General features: G+C 40.6%; 1 protein-coding gene and 1 long non-coding RNA gene across 3 annotated transcripts in view; one reads left to right on the top strand and one right to left on the bottom strand.

The window, feature by feature from the left end:
• LOC135261045 (uncharacterized) overlaps window positions 1–14,985 on the bottom strand; it is a 159,989-nt gene that overhangs the window by 56,777 nt on the left and 88,227 nt on the right. Inside the window, exon 3 of one of the 2 annotated variants that reach the window (XR_010331809.1) lies at window positions 194–295. The exons of the other annotated variant lie outside the window; for it this stretch is intronic. This is a non-coding gene — a long non-coding RNA (uncharacterized LOC135261045). The remainder of the gene's footprint in view (window positions 1–193; window positions 296–14,985) is intronic. 2 annotated transcript variants of the gene reach the window in all.
• Window positions 1–14,985, top strand: part of tmeff1a (transmembrane protein with EGF-like and two follistatin-like domains 1a) — a 69,028-nt gene that overhangs the window by 13,224 nt on the left and 40,819 nt on the right. The window lies entirely within an intron of this gene.

Genomic DNA, 14,985 nt, shown 5'->3' with positions numbered 1-14,985 from the left:
CTTTGTGATCTCTGAAAGTGTGCATGGTTATATCACCACAATATCACTGATCACCTACTTAGATCAGCTTTCAATGGGCAATTAACAAAAAAGAAGATAGCTTGTCTTGCATTAAAACAGTTTCAGTAAAACAAGTTTTATACTTTGTCCTAAGTATTCATGGAGAGGCTAAGAACCGCATGACATAACATACCTTTTTATTATTCACTTTCCTCTCTGAGATCTTGAGGGAGTGTGGTTTTCTCTGTTGTGTGTCATAATTTGAGCATACAGGTTTTTCAGTTCCACAGAGTGCCTGGTGGGGAAAATGCAGGAATCTATCATTTGAATATTTAACATTTTGCACCATATAATATTGAAATGTCAAAGTAATATAAATGCACATCACTCGTTTTTATTCTGCTGGCTTCGGAAGACCCATAAAAAGGGGTTGTCCACAGTGCGCAAGCATTGATGTCTGTATGTGAGCATTCATATTTTTAAAGGTGACAAATGACCCCTGTGCTCCACTGAAAATAACTCCTAATGGCTTTCTGTCTGGGGTGAGCCATCTGTTTTATTTGGTTCACTTAATATTGTTTGTGAAATACATTTTCTGTGGAAAACCAGTTTACATGTTAAGGATGAATGTTTGTGTGAATTTCATGTTTTGTTAGATGAAAAGAAGCATTTTGAATGCAAACTGAAAATAAAGAAAGCAGGCATACTGTATGTAAACTGTACTTAACAAATTATTGAAAACAATATATTTACTGTTAAAATAATGTAAAGTATATTTGCAAAAGAGGAAATTAACAGTTAATCATTTATTCATCCTGACTCTCATTCTTTCAATATATTATGATTTATTATGCGAAATCCACAATGCTGTGTTCTTCATGTGGCTTGAAGCTCTGTCTCCTGGATCAATGGTGGCAGTTTCTACCACTGAAGGCTGTCGACAGACTCGCTCCTGTTCAACCATTGCATAATGTCAGGGCGCGTCCTGTCTTGTTTTTCCTCCCCTTTAAAAAAAACGTAACAGAACCAATGCAGATATGGGCTCTTTTTCAACCTAAACATCTGCCGAACTTGCTTTTGCCCTTCATTCATTTTACACTGAATGGTTGAACGTCTCGCTTCTTGTAAGCCACTTATTGCACAATCCCAGGCTTCTTATATAGGGGCAAAAACAAAAAAGTAAAAATGGGCAAGGGCAGGAGCATGTGATTAATGAGGAATTATATATTGAGGGAAGATGGATGGCCCCATCCCCAACCCCCACACGTCCAACAATCATATCGTCCCCTCTCCTGGCTGGCTGCCAGGGTGAAAGGTACTCCAGGGCACGCTTTTGTTCCTTGTCGGATTCTGAATCCACCTGTGACAGTGGCATGGTCATCAATTACAGGACGCAGGATAGCGTGTGCAGTCACTGTCGGGTTCTGGCAAAGACCTAAACTGGGTGGCTAGAGGTGCTGCAGAATAGACCCCTTCATTGCACAACCTTGGTCACAGAGAGCCATGGTGTCTGCAGCTTAGCACTCCACACACATGGACCTACTTTAGCTAATTACTGGTTTTCATCCAATCCCCTGTCTCCACTTATTTTTGCAATACTGGTACCTGGAAAAAAGAGAGGATCCAAATGTTGAAGACCTCTGACTTGCCCTACAGGAGGAATGCATTGTACGACCGTGAACAGAAAATTAATGGGTACATTCCCAAAGGCCTCACACGCTAACCAAAGGACAAATGAGTTGCAAATTGCCTAGAGGTGGAAAGGGGAGGTTAATCCATCCATAGTGACTAGAAAAAGACTCCTGAGTTTGAGTCAACCTCTTGTTGGGAGCAAAGTATGCAAGCCACATTCCACGCTCCCTGACATGTATATAGCCTTGGTCACCTGCTGGTTTTGCATTTGAGCTCGGAAAAGAGATAGCGGGATGTTATTGCCTGCTGTCTATGGTTCGTGGCATTGTGTGCATGGCCGCCTCAGCACAGTGGTGCCTCCCGTTATTCTGTGAAAGAGTCAAGTAAATAAGGAGGCCATGCTGAGAGACTATAAACAGGTCTTTATCAAGCCTGTGAAACTCGAACTAATAAAGATGAGGAAAATAGGCCCACAGCTGCCCCTTTTCACTGTAGAGAAGAAAGCACAGTGGCATATGGGCTCTCTGACTGGCATTTTATGTGCCTCCAGTGAAAATTGGCATGGTGAAATTACAATAAACCCTTAATCAGCAGTTACAATCAAAAGGGAGCTGGCCAAGGGTTGATTGGAGGTTCAGAGATAATGACTCATTTTGGGAGCAATTTGGGGCGGGAGTGGGAGAACTGAGGCCAGCCCTCGTCCTGATTCAGTGTCCGACCAAGGCATTGGGCGGTTCAGGGACTGCGGGTTGCTGCAGCTAGGGGTGTTGTCACATTGTCATACTGTCAGTCATGGTGACTGTCTTAAAACCCCTGATGCTTTTGGGGTCTGTTCTTTTTGTCACATAAAAGTGTGTGTATTCTTGTTAGTGTGAGAGTTCACGCACATGCAGTGTGCATGTATGTCTGCACATGCCTGTGGAAGTCTGGGCATGTTGGTTTATGTGTTTCTGTGTGACTGGAAAAGCCTTGAGATTACTAGGTCAGTGAGACAGGCCATAAGACCAAAGCCCAAGAACATGGCTCAAAAAGGGTCGTGCTTGGAAATTCATCACCCAGATGGTTCATCGGCGGAGAGAAAAGGGAGTCTTCTGCCAGTGTGTGTTTCAGAGAAGTTACTGTCACTGTGTTTTGTTTTAAATATTTATCAAGTTTGTTTCTGCACTCCTAGCTCTTGAGAAATACAGCTTTTTGAAAGAGGAGAGCAGAACAATCCGCCCTTGTTGTCATTTTTTGTTGCTCAGACAGGTAGAGAGCAGAGAGTGTAGCCTCTGCAGAGGAAGTACTATGGCTGGGATTGAACCCTCGCCCACGTTGAAAGAACTGCGCTGCCACATGGTTCATGAGCCTGCTGCCCTACCGGCTGTGCCTCATGTCTCACCAGGAAATATGCTGCAGTGAAAACCTGGCTAAAATACAGGAATAACAGACAAATCAGCAAACAACTGTCAAAAATTGCCATAACTGCATGACTGTAACATTAACTTCAGGTGCTACACCTATCAGGTGCTAATGAGCCATGATATTTTCTTGGATAATGTTCCCTTATGATGGTGTTACTTGTGTTTCAAAGAAATCTCTATCTCTTAAGTAACATTGTGCAATGTGTCGGCCCTCAGAATTATCTTAATTCCTATATATCAGTCTGAAGAACAATAATATAGATTATAAAGAAAACTTTCCTTATTACAAAGGAAATTGATGATATGAAATGATAATGTTTGTGCTTACATTAAATTTTCATACTACATTTGTGGTTATGTTTTCTTCGCAAATACATCTAGGAGAGTTTGTAAATAACCAGTGTAAACTGTTAAGAAAACAATTAGCCTAAAAGTTGCATTTATTTATAGGACAAAGGTAAAGACAAACATTGACTGAATCCAGGCCAGCACGGCACAGTTATTGGTGAGCTAAGCACTGGATACATTTTGATTGAGTGTTTGTCTTTTTCGTCAGCGGTCACTTGAAGGCTTGTTCCTTCATGTTGAGCCAAACGCTTTGGTAGAGGCCTCTTGCCCCCCTGGTTGTTTACACAGAGTGTTACAAGTCGGGTTGGAACCTCTGGAAAAAGGTTGTGCCGAACACACAGTCTCCTCTCAAATGGCGTCTCTCCATTGCCTAGTGATTCAGTTCTGTCAGATTGCCCTCAGAAGGCCTTTAAAACTCCCATGGCACTTAAACCCTTCAAGCCTCTTTTTTCAGTAGGGGCTGGCAGCTAAAGAAATCTTCTGTCAGGGGCTTTAGTTTGGAGTCATTATTCCTCCTTTTTTGCCCCTCTTTCAACCCGTCCCCCTCCCCCTCTGCCTCTCTTTTGTTCCCAGTCTCCTTCAGTGGCCAGTTGTTGTGACTGTTGTTGATGCCTTTTTAAATTGACGCATAATAACACAGTGGCGTATCGTGGGATGTAGAGCCAAGTGTATCAAACCAGCTTTGAGCACTACTAAACAAACTTACCAGTATCTGTACTATTTCATGAGCATTCAAACTGCAGAATCTTCACATGGCATATTAACACATTTTATGTCATTATTAATGTGGATATAGGAAAATGCTGCACAGGTTTATGATGCTAAGAACAGTAATTCTATCTCAAACTAAATTCATAATCATATTTCCTAGTTGTGGTTATTGTGATTGATTGTTAATCAGGTAAACGGAAACAAGTTTAAACTGCATTCACATGACGGGCATCAAAATGCTTGACATGGCTTCAAACCAACTTGGCAGCAATGCTAAGCCTGGCATATCACACAACTCAAAATAATGCCAAGTTGCCATTCTCAAAGTTCAAATAGTTTAGACCTTGTTTGAAGCTGACCTTTTGCAGTTTTTCCAGTCACATCACAGCTTTGAACGAAGCAGGCAGAAGTGAACATGGTAGAACATTTTGGGTAAATCCAGGATTTTCTGTTTCACAAAACGAGTTCACAATATAACCTTACACCACTGGCAACCTACTAGATCACCGCTTGCTGCATTTTTTTTGGCTGCACTCGATTTTTCTCATGTGTAGTCACCGCCTTATTTGTCGTTGAACACAGATGCTATTCATGTAAAAGTGGCTTTAGAGTGATGATCGGTTTAACGGTAATGCTTTGTCCCCAGTTTTTTCCAGCTCACCAACCTCCACTGCTATATTTCTGGGTATCAGTTATTCAATTCATTAATTTCTTGATTGATAATAAAGAAATGTTAGTGGAAACGTGTTGAGAGTAATCATCCATTTAAAGGTAAGGCTACTGAAGGCCTGGTACTACAACCCACGGTACGCCACTGATAACACAACATGCTTACTTTGGTAGCAGCGGTGCTGCTTTTTGGCTTGTGCTGACTGTTACACAAGGCATTGGCTTACCTCTGCCATGAATAAGTGAAGCAGAGGATAAGCAATGACCCCTATCTTTCTACCTGTCTGGGAACTGCAAAACTGAAAAGTTATAGTTATGGGTGGATTTGGAAGAAGGTGCAATGATTAGCATCAGGACAAAGCAAGAGATTTGACCAAAGTGTTGCTGTAGCAATGCATAGGGTGGTATATTGGTCCCGAAGGTATGTGGCATCAAATGCCAGTCTTATTCCAGCCTGGGTTATGTGTGATTAAACTCTCAGGAGTAACTGTTATATCACTGCTTTTGTTTTAAGGGATATATTGTTTGGCCTTGACTATATAGTATGATTTTGTTTTCCAAAATAGGAATTTTGCTGGAAGTGCATGATTTATCCACACAAAATGTATACTTCGGTCTCTCCCTTTATGATTTTTTTTTTCTTTTACAAAAAATGGAAACTAAAATGACTGCAATCACGCACAAAAAAAACAAAATACCAGAACTGGAAATGACACCACACACAATGGAAATAACAAAAAAATCCTGGAACTACAGAAAAAACACTTGTCATTATTGGACAGCTAGTTCCTCTATTAGGTTGTGTTTACAAGCTTACAAGTGCATTTTCAGAGGAGTTTGAAGGTGTGCTCAAACAAACAGTGTAAGGACTATGGGCATGGTAAAAGTCTGACAACTGAAGTAGCTTTTCCTCGCAAAAACATAAACAGGGTACAATGAAAGCAAACAATTATTTTCATGTTTTGATTTTATTTATCAGATTCCTTTCCATGTGCCTTTCCGTTCATTACTGATGGAATGTTTCTTAATGGAAGTAATCTATCCCAGTTATCTCAGATATCCTTTGATCCAAAGAAAACTTTGCATTTTTTTAGTTCATTAGTCAGTGTAATTTAAACATTTTTTATTAGCAACAAAATTAAGGATGCCTACTAAATTAGTATTCTATTAAATTAATATTGCATTAATTTCAACAAATGCTGTTATCCAGAGTGACTTAAAAACAAAGTGGATTTAAATGTGTTGTCATGACCAGTAGTAGTGCAGAAAAGGATAGCCTAATTACCATTCAGGTTACGCATACCAATTAAGCCCGCCAAATCTACATTTTTACACTTTTTCTGTCCCAAACATTATGGAGCTCACAGTATTTAATATTATAGTATCTAATTCAGCAGTTAGTATCTAATTAAGACAGGTCACTGTCATTCATTTTTCATGTTATGTTTCTTGTTTTGTGAATGCATTTTTAGCAGGTTTCTGCACAGCATTTCGACTTTACGATTTTTGTTTTTAGATTTTTAGCCCTTGTGTTCAGTTTGGGTAAAATCAACCCATTTTAAGATTTTAGTCAAGGACTTTTACGATTACCCAGGAAACTTGTATGTAGTATGTTGATTTATAGGTTGTACTCCTTTACTGGATAACATCGCCAGTTGTCAAATCCAAATGGATGAGCGTATGTAGGGTTACCACAACCATTTCTGATTACCCAGATTTGAGATGTGCTGTCCATCAAAGTCAAAAAGGAAGTTATACAAGCTATAGTTGTAAACAGCTATAGTATGTGGCCCAATATGACACTAACTGCAGAACATAAGGTTTTATATCTTGTGCTTATACCCCAAAAATAATGCCTTGGTTTTGCAAGGATGTGTAGGGCAATGTCAGAGTTCTCACATTGGTCTTCCAGTTTGAACTGCTTTTTTGAAGACTGAAATCAGTAGGCAATTGAACACTAACCCCCCCCCCCCCCAGTATAATAAAGCCTTCAGGCCTCCTATTGGAGTTTTGTCAAATACAGTGACAATTGACATTGAGGTAACATTGAAGGGCAGTAATCAGTTTATGTTTGAAATATGTTTTGTGAGGTGTCAATCAAAAAGGCAGCCAAACAAAGAACAAAGCTAAATAGCCTACATCATGTGAATTACATTTTTGTTTATCGATGGGTAGCTTTGAAAATTTGATGAATAATTAAACCCACCAATTTTATTTGGACATCAAAGTGCATCTGATCTGTGTCAGACCTGCCACCTCTCCCATCTGCTTGACATAGTTGTGGATTTTCCACAGCAGTGTTCAAGCATTTAGATCCTTGGAGCCCAGAGAATGGTGGGAGTAAATTAGAGATTTATTTATTTTATTGGCCTGCAATCTGTGTAAATATGATTGATTAACCCCTTTTTTTTTATTATTGCAGCAACTGTTGACATGCACTGTGTGGTCAATCAGTCATGTTTATTTTAATTTGTTAAAATTTAATTGCATTTTTTATTAAAGCTCTCTTTCCATCTGTCTGTGTTTTGTGTGTACTGTCAGATACAGTACAGATCAGACTTGTAACTGCCATGTTCCATATTTGTCTCAGTTATTACCTAAACATCCTATATTGTCGGTGGCAAATTAAAGAATGTTGTGTACAGTAAGCACTTCAACCAGTGGTGGAGCGGTTCAGCCACCAAGCGGTCTCCTGCAGGGAAGCTGATATCCCTATGCTGTGTGCTCGTAAGAGAGGCAGGATTTAGCGAGAGGGCTGCCAGTTCGCACCTGACGCATGTCCCCCAATCCTACTGAACTGCGCCCCTCACCCCCTCTCCCAGACTGGGTCCTCTCCCCTGCCAGCCTCGCCATCTGCTGCCACCGCGTGCCAACAAACACTTCCGTGCGAGTCACCTTCCACACGGGATGTTTGCCTGTGACTGTCAGTCTGTAAGCGCTGGGTTTCGTAGGAACAGCCCTGCAAATTTCTTGCACAGCTGTAGATTAGGCATTCCTGCTGCCTGCAGAAAAGCAAGACACTCTGTTGCAAGAAGCAGGCATTTGTGTATGCTTACTAGAGAGTCATCCTTATCCTTACTAGTGAGCCATCCTTATCCTTACTAGTGAGCTATCCTTATCCTTACTAGTGAGCCATCCTTATCCTTACTAGTGAGCCATCTTTTTCCTTACGAGTGAGCCATCCTTTTCCTTACTAGTGAGCCATCCCTATCCTTACTAGTGAGCCATCCTTTTCCTTACTAGTGAGCTATCCTTATCCTTACTAGTGAGCTATCCTTATCCTTACTAGTGAGACATCCTTATCCTTACTAGTGAGCCATCCTTATCCTTACTAGTGAGCCATCTTTTTCCTTACTAGTGAACCATCCTTATCCTTACTAGTGAGCTATCCTTATCCTTACTAGTGAGCTATCCTTATCCTTACTAATGAGACATCCTTATCCTTACTAGTGAGCCATCCTTATCCTTACAAGTGAGCCATCCTTATCCTTACTAGCGAGCTATCCTTATCCTTACTCGTGAGCTATCCTTATCCTTACTAGTGAGCCATCCTTTTCCTTACTAGTGAGCTATCCTTATCCTTACTAGTGAGCCATCCTTATCCTTACTAGTGAGCCATCCTTATCCTTACTAGGGAGCCATCCTTATCCTATCTATTCCTCAAGGAAGTATAATGTATCCATCCAGGCATTTGTTAGAACTAAAGTCACATTTAAGCAGCCTCATTCTATGCCTGACAGAGAAGCTAAGCAGTCTCCAATATTTTTAAAAAAGGACTGATTATTTGCATGTCATGTTTTTATATTTAATACTTACCCATAGACAGTCATTTTGTAGCTACTGGAAGCTTAGTGTATTCAAAGGCTGTTAGCGTGGGAACGTGTCCGACTGCTAGAGTAGTCGAAACAGGGGTGCATTTTTGTACAAGTGACTTAAGGCTTACACACTGTCTCTATGGTAATGCTAATGGGAGTCATTCCCAGGCAGACTTTGATACTCTCTGCTCAATAAATCACAGCTAATGTCATTCCAGAACAGTACTGGCTGCAGCAAGACACCATGAATAATACATCAAAGCATTTAAGTAGTGTTATTCCATGCATTTCCACATAAACAGGTTTCTCTAGTAACGGCTGATCAAAGTGAATGTGACCGCTTCCTGAATTGGGGTGTTTGTATGTGTCTAATGTTGCAGCCACAGATTTCTTTAATTACAAAGGGGGCAAAGGTGACAGCATGTGCTTAATCAGAGAACTTGAGGACACTTGGCCTGGCGAGGGTTAATGAGGAGACGATCACAGTGGTCCGATCAAATTAAATTCCAGGTTAATAAGTGTGAGTTGCACTTGGCTTGGGCAATCTAGATGAATTAACTAGAAATTATCAATTTATACCTCTGAACTACTTGCAGTTATGACTTCTGTAGAAGATTGCTTTTATAACGTTTGTTTGATTCCATGCGGTTCTCTGATACCCCAATTAAAGTTGTGGTAATGCTTGAAGGCTTTAAGATTTATGGTTATATTTATGGTGCTTTATTGTGTGGAGTACGTAGTGTTGCATTGAACAGAAATGACATGAAATCAAAGGAATAAGTCTTCTCATCAAAACTGATAGCATCAATCATGCAATCATCTTTTGATTTTTTTTTTTTTAAAGGATAGAGAAAATAATGTTTCTTTGTGTCCTTCCCTTAGTGATTTGAAGTCATGGCTTTTGGGACAGTAATAGAACTGATGATATTGAAAAAATCTGCTTTAGCTTAATATAAACTGGACCTGCCGGGTCTTCTAACATGGGTCTTTCCTATTAAATAGACGGATGTTTATGTTTCACACATTAAGGCAGACTTCATGCCTTGTCTTGGGGCCTGAGTATTTTCATATTGGTTAACTCTGTCATCGTGAAGACTGACTGGAGGCTAAACAGATGTCTTTGGATCAATGCTGCAATTCTGGTGTTTCGGGCTGGCGTGGCAACAAGCAAATCAGACAGATTAGTCTCCCTGAACTCCAGTTACAGTACAGATCGACGGTGCCACGCTTAATCAGCATGACATAAATGATTGTGCTTTCATTTTGGGTCCACTAAGGTGGCGTCTCCTACAACCCAGGCTAAATTGACGACCCTTTTCTGTCCGTATAACTGTCATATTGTAATGGCTGCCCACATAACCAATGAAAAATGCTGAATTATGTGCATATATACATTGCCCAGTATATTTTTGAGTCAATCGACTGTTCTCCCAATCTATGAATACTGGAAAAATTTATGTTGTGTTAAATGTAACATCAAATATTGTTAATGAATGTTACAAAACAACATTACTGAAGGCAATAGGATCCTGATCTTATTGCAGCAGTATTTCATTTTCAACAAAAATGGCTATGGTAGGATCTGACTGAATCTCTTCAGCTGGCTCTATTTAATCAATATATCAAGGATTTGAAATTTTGCCCACATGATTTTAGTGGATATGGCATGATCTGACTAGGTTAACGGCATCCAGGGGAGGGGGGGTGGGGGGGTGGACCAACTGCAGTAAGAATAAATTCTGCTGTTTGACCCATTTTGGCCTGCCTCTCCAAGCCAGTATATTCCAGCAAGTGTCTCAATCTCCTGTGGCTTTCTCACCGGATAATAAACACAGGATGAAGACAGGCTGCATTCCCTCTGTAGCTGATTTAGCTTCCCTCTCTCCAAATTTACAAATAAAATATTGGCAAATGTCTTAACTCACCCTGAGATTCAGAAATACATCACAGTGACCAGAATAAATAACTGGCTATTCTTTTTCATGTACGCTGAGCACTGTCTCATTTCAACTGCAGAAACCCTGGTGCATTTCTCCCCGATCTCATCTGCTGTTATTGTTACGATACCATAATCTTACTGACTGGAGACGTGCAAGCAGCTTTTAAACAACCAGTTCTTATTGATGGCAAACCACTGCGTTATTTTTTTCCCAGACGCCACTTTAAAAGTGAGGAGCATTTACTACGTTTACTATCACATCTTTGTTGGAAAAGATTGAGTAAGAATAAAAGGCATCCATTTCAAGCATTGATGAATTTACTGATTGAATTTATATATTCTCTTCAACTGGAAGAAAGCTGTTGCTCGTTTTACTGGTAACTGGAAGAAAGCTGTTGTTCATTTTACTGGTAATAGGCTAGCATACAGTTGGTAGGGTAGTGGAGGTGGCCTGTGGCCTTACCTATTAGATGGCTGCGTGCCCCTCGATAAAATGAAGCCCCAAAGCCAAACATACACCCCGCCCATGAGAGGTCATGTTTGGATATGAGCCAGTTTGTAAATAATCACCAGAAGGTCAAATGGGGTGGTCCCTGTGCATGAGTAGCATAGATCATGAGCAATCTGTTGATCATTTCCACTGTATTTACAGCAACTGTTACATACACACCACATGCATATGTAGGGAATGCATATAAACACACAGGTTGTCATACACGCTCACAAAAAGGTGCATCGATGCAAGCACACACACAAGAATTGTCAATCACAAACAGCTGCATTCTCCAACACTCAGCCATGCATAGAAGCCTCACATAAATACAGCCTCGCACACTCTGCCTTTATGACTCAGAATTAGTACTGTGGGAGGTGACATGGCTGACCCTGTAGGGATTTCAAATTGCTTCAATGAAACCTGCCAGACCTTCCAGTAGAATTTGTTGGCTTCCTTTAACCTGCCCTCCCAATTCAAAAGCTTTTCTCCCTACCGGATGTCAGCTCTGTAGCTGTTCTCAGTGCCTTTACTAGCATGAAACAAACCCAGAATAGAACTAAACTACAAGGAGTGGCAAAAAACCTGTTTTTACAAGTTATCAACAGAATACTGTTTTTGAGAGTAATGCCAGAGTACATCAGACTATTGGTATTCGTACTGTGTGTCCTGTGACAGTTTCCTTTCAGTCACATTTTTTCTTCCTCTAATTACAGCAAATTGTAGCAAATGTCAAGATATTTTTCTCTCAAATACTCATGCATCAAAGACGATTCAGGTACACATTATTTAAGTTTGTACTGTATCTATATAATCAAAGAGCTGTGTCTTATGCAGACCCTCAGATGTGCAAGGTTTGAAACTGTGACCTCTGACCCTTCTACCTATCGCTAATGACATACCTGGCTGGTTTTGGCCTGGGAGGGACATGCCAGCGGTTCATGGTTTGTAATTTGTGAACTCTCATGTGGGATCATTTGGAGGTCATCTGTCAGAAACTGCATCTCCATGGGTAAGGAAGCTAAGGTAAGGAAGCTCCACAACAGGACACGGTCCATTATCACTGATATGTCTGGGTCAAACAGTTATTCTCTGAAGATACCAACAACTGCACCTTTGGTTCTTAATACTGCTACCAAAAAAGGAATGGCATTTGAAAAAAACAAAACAAATCCTTTGAACCGCAATGAGAAATCTCTGCTCCTTCATTAGCTTGCCTCTCCCCATTCCCAAAGTTAATTCTTTAATTTGGCATGTCCTTTTTTCTGCACACATTGATAGGATCTCTATGTATTTTTTATATCCTCTTATACTGCTAGACATTTTGCATCTTCCCCGCGACACTTCTTTTTTGAGTGAGTACAGCAGCTTCCTCTCTGAATGGTAACATGTTGTTGTGGGGCAGTATGTGTTTTTAAGTGGTCTTTTGAAAGTGTACCGGGGGGCATGGCAGGAAGACGGTTGCCCCCAGGAAGTCACCAAGGTGACAAAGACGGGGGCAGGACTAGAAGCCCCAATGAATCTTAAAGGGTTGAAGAATCTTCCAGCAGCTTGAAAAGGCTAAAAGAATCACTCAGCTGGGAGGCAGGCAGGGTGAAAGACAGCGCCTTCATCACAGCCAGGGACAATTATTCAAGTGGAGTAATTAGAGCCCAAAGCCAGGTGCCTCCTCTCACATTCTGAAAGGTGCAGCCACTCTGGCAGGAGTAAAGAACAGAAGACCTTTGTGAAGTGTTTAAAAATGGCCGAATTTACGAGACACAGACTAGACTGTCACACGCGGCTCTTTATGATACCTCTTAAAGCTTCCCATGAATTTGGCGCAGTACTGCAATTTGCTTTCTGTAATTTACATTCATATCCATATGTAATTTATATTCATATGCTTCTTTCCTGTGTGCAGTGTCCTTTTGTGTCTTTCTTCATTGGTTTATATTTCTTTAGGAGAATGGGGACCCAGAAAATGTAGTTTTTGAATTTGTGAATAATACAGCTTGGATGTGGAAGAATGTTTTATTTTTGACTATCTATGTGCCACATAGCGTCTCAATGCGTAATCCATATATAAGATCTTTGTTGCATTGTTACACTAGTATAAGAGATTAACTATTGACAGTTTCTTTTGGATAAGGTTTGCTTTTTACCTCTTATCATGTACATGTACAGATGCAATTGTTCTTTCAGTTTCATTATTTTACTTGTTTATCTGATCAAAACACATGGGGGACCAGCGGTGCCCACAGCTTTAGCTTAGCGGTGGAACTATAATTCATAATAATTATTAATAAGGGTAAAAGTGACGTATTTTATGAACTCTCACTGCCATTTGTTTGGCATTCAAAAAATTGCTTTGAATCAAAAATGGGAGACAGATTCTGTTGCAGCAAATAAATTATAATAATAGTGCATCCCTCACAGCAGTCACCATGAAAATCTCCCTTTGTGGAACTGCAGTGAAATCGATATTGAAAACATCATGGCCTAGCCTGGTGAAAGGAATAACCAAACTCAACACAAAAGCACACACACAAGCACGCACAATTTCATCTCGGTGCTAATGACCATGCCAAGAGACGTTTTGAAAAGAGGGCAACTGTAATAATTGCTGCACATATGGAGATCATTAGCTTCCTGTTTGGTCCAGAGAACTCATTGACACAGTTGACCAAGTTCTGCCACCCGCTCTGCAGTGAATAAGATTAAGAGACAGACAGTGCCTCTCTCAGCGTGGCTCTCCTTTTAATTCTCATCAGGGAACATCTGAAACGCATCACTACCAGGGTTGCCAGCCTGCCAGACTGTGCTTAACAGCTGCCAGTCCCTCATGATAAATCCTCAAGATGTACTGAGCATTATGTGGCTAATTTTAAATGTTTTTAATAATGACTTGCGAAAATGATTCTGGACAGCACATTTTGATTAATGTGTTTCTCTGCATTTACTTGTAAACAGGTCCTTTTGGTTGATGCAAATGATTTTACACATTGTGCGATTTTCATATTCATTTCAATAATGTGTTTTTGCCCACATGTTTACTTCTTGGTTATTTTGTCCAGCAATACTGAGGCTTTTTATAACACCATCTGAGTCTCCTTTGGGGTGAGTGTATATTTGAAGGAGTTGCTGAGGATACAAAACCCTTGAGGCCTTTGAGTTCTGCACAGGTATCCCAAGCGACTGGCCACCCAAGGAATTATTACACTAGTAAACCTATATGCTTTACAGACGTAAAGAATCGGGGTGAATGTTGGCCAGGCAAGTGGGTGGGCAGTATGAATTTATCCTAGAAAATGGTGATGGTGAAGAGAAAAAAAATTCACATTGCGCATAATGAAAACCATAACACACCGAGGAAAAAAGTAACATCATTTCGCTTTCATTTCAAAGGGAATCTCCTGCTGTTCACTAACACAGGGAAGATTTGGTGGGGAGTCTTAGAGATCAGTCATTCATAATGGGTCCCAATAGACACCCTCGCCAGCTGGTGGTCTCTCCAACATTCGCAGGGAAATGACACCATTCACCTTTAAAGAGAAGCATCATTGACCAAACTCAGTATGTGATCCTGATGTCACATTCCGAGCTGCTTGGGAGGAGTCCATTGGAGCTCAGTGGTAACTCTGGCAGGGCGTAAGCTGCTGGCACCTCCTGGCGTGTGGGTCACACGGATACAGGCGGATAACGTCCTCGTGCTCAGCAGCATCAACTCCTTCCCTTTCAGTGCCATTGATTTTCTCTGGCCTGATTATTGCTGTCTTGTACAAAAGTACAAGTTGTCTGCCCTATTTCTAATCCTTTTTTTAAATGTATTTTTTTGGTTTTATAAGGCGTGACTGGGGCTCTATTTTATAATTTGGGTCTGGGAAACATTCCAAACCAATCAGGTTAAAGATTCAGTGTTTAAGCTTGCAGTCAGTCACCGAAAGTTCTTAATAGATGTGGTGGAGTGGGAGCTGTGTAGGATTTTTAAAACAT

This window comes from Anguilla rostrata, chromosome 8 (assembly GCF_018555375.3).
Source record: "Anguilla rostrata isolate EN2019 chromosome 8, ASM1855537v3, whole genome shotgun sequence".
Taxonomy (NCBI): Eukaryota; Metazoa; Chordata; class Actinopteri; order Anguilliformes; family Anguillidae; genus Anguilla; species Anguilla rostrata.
This window is presented reverse-complemented; position numbering and strand designations above follow the sequence as displayed.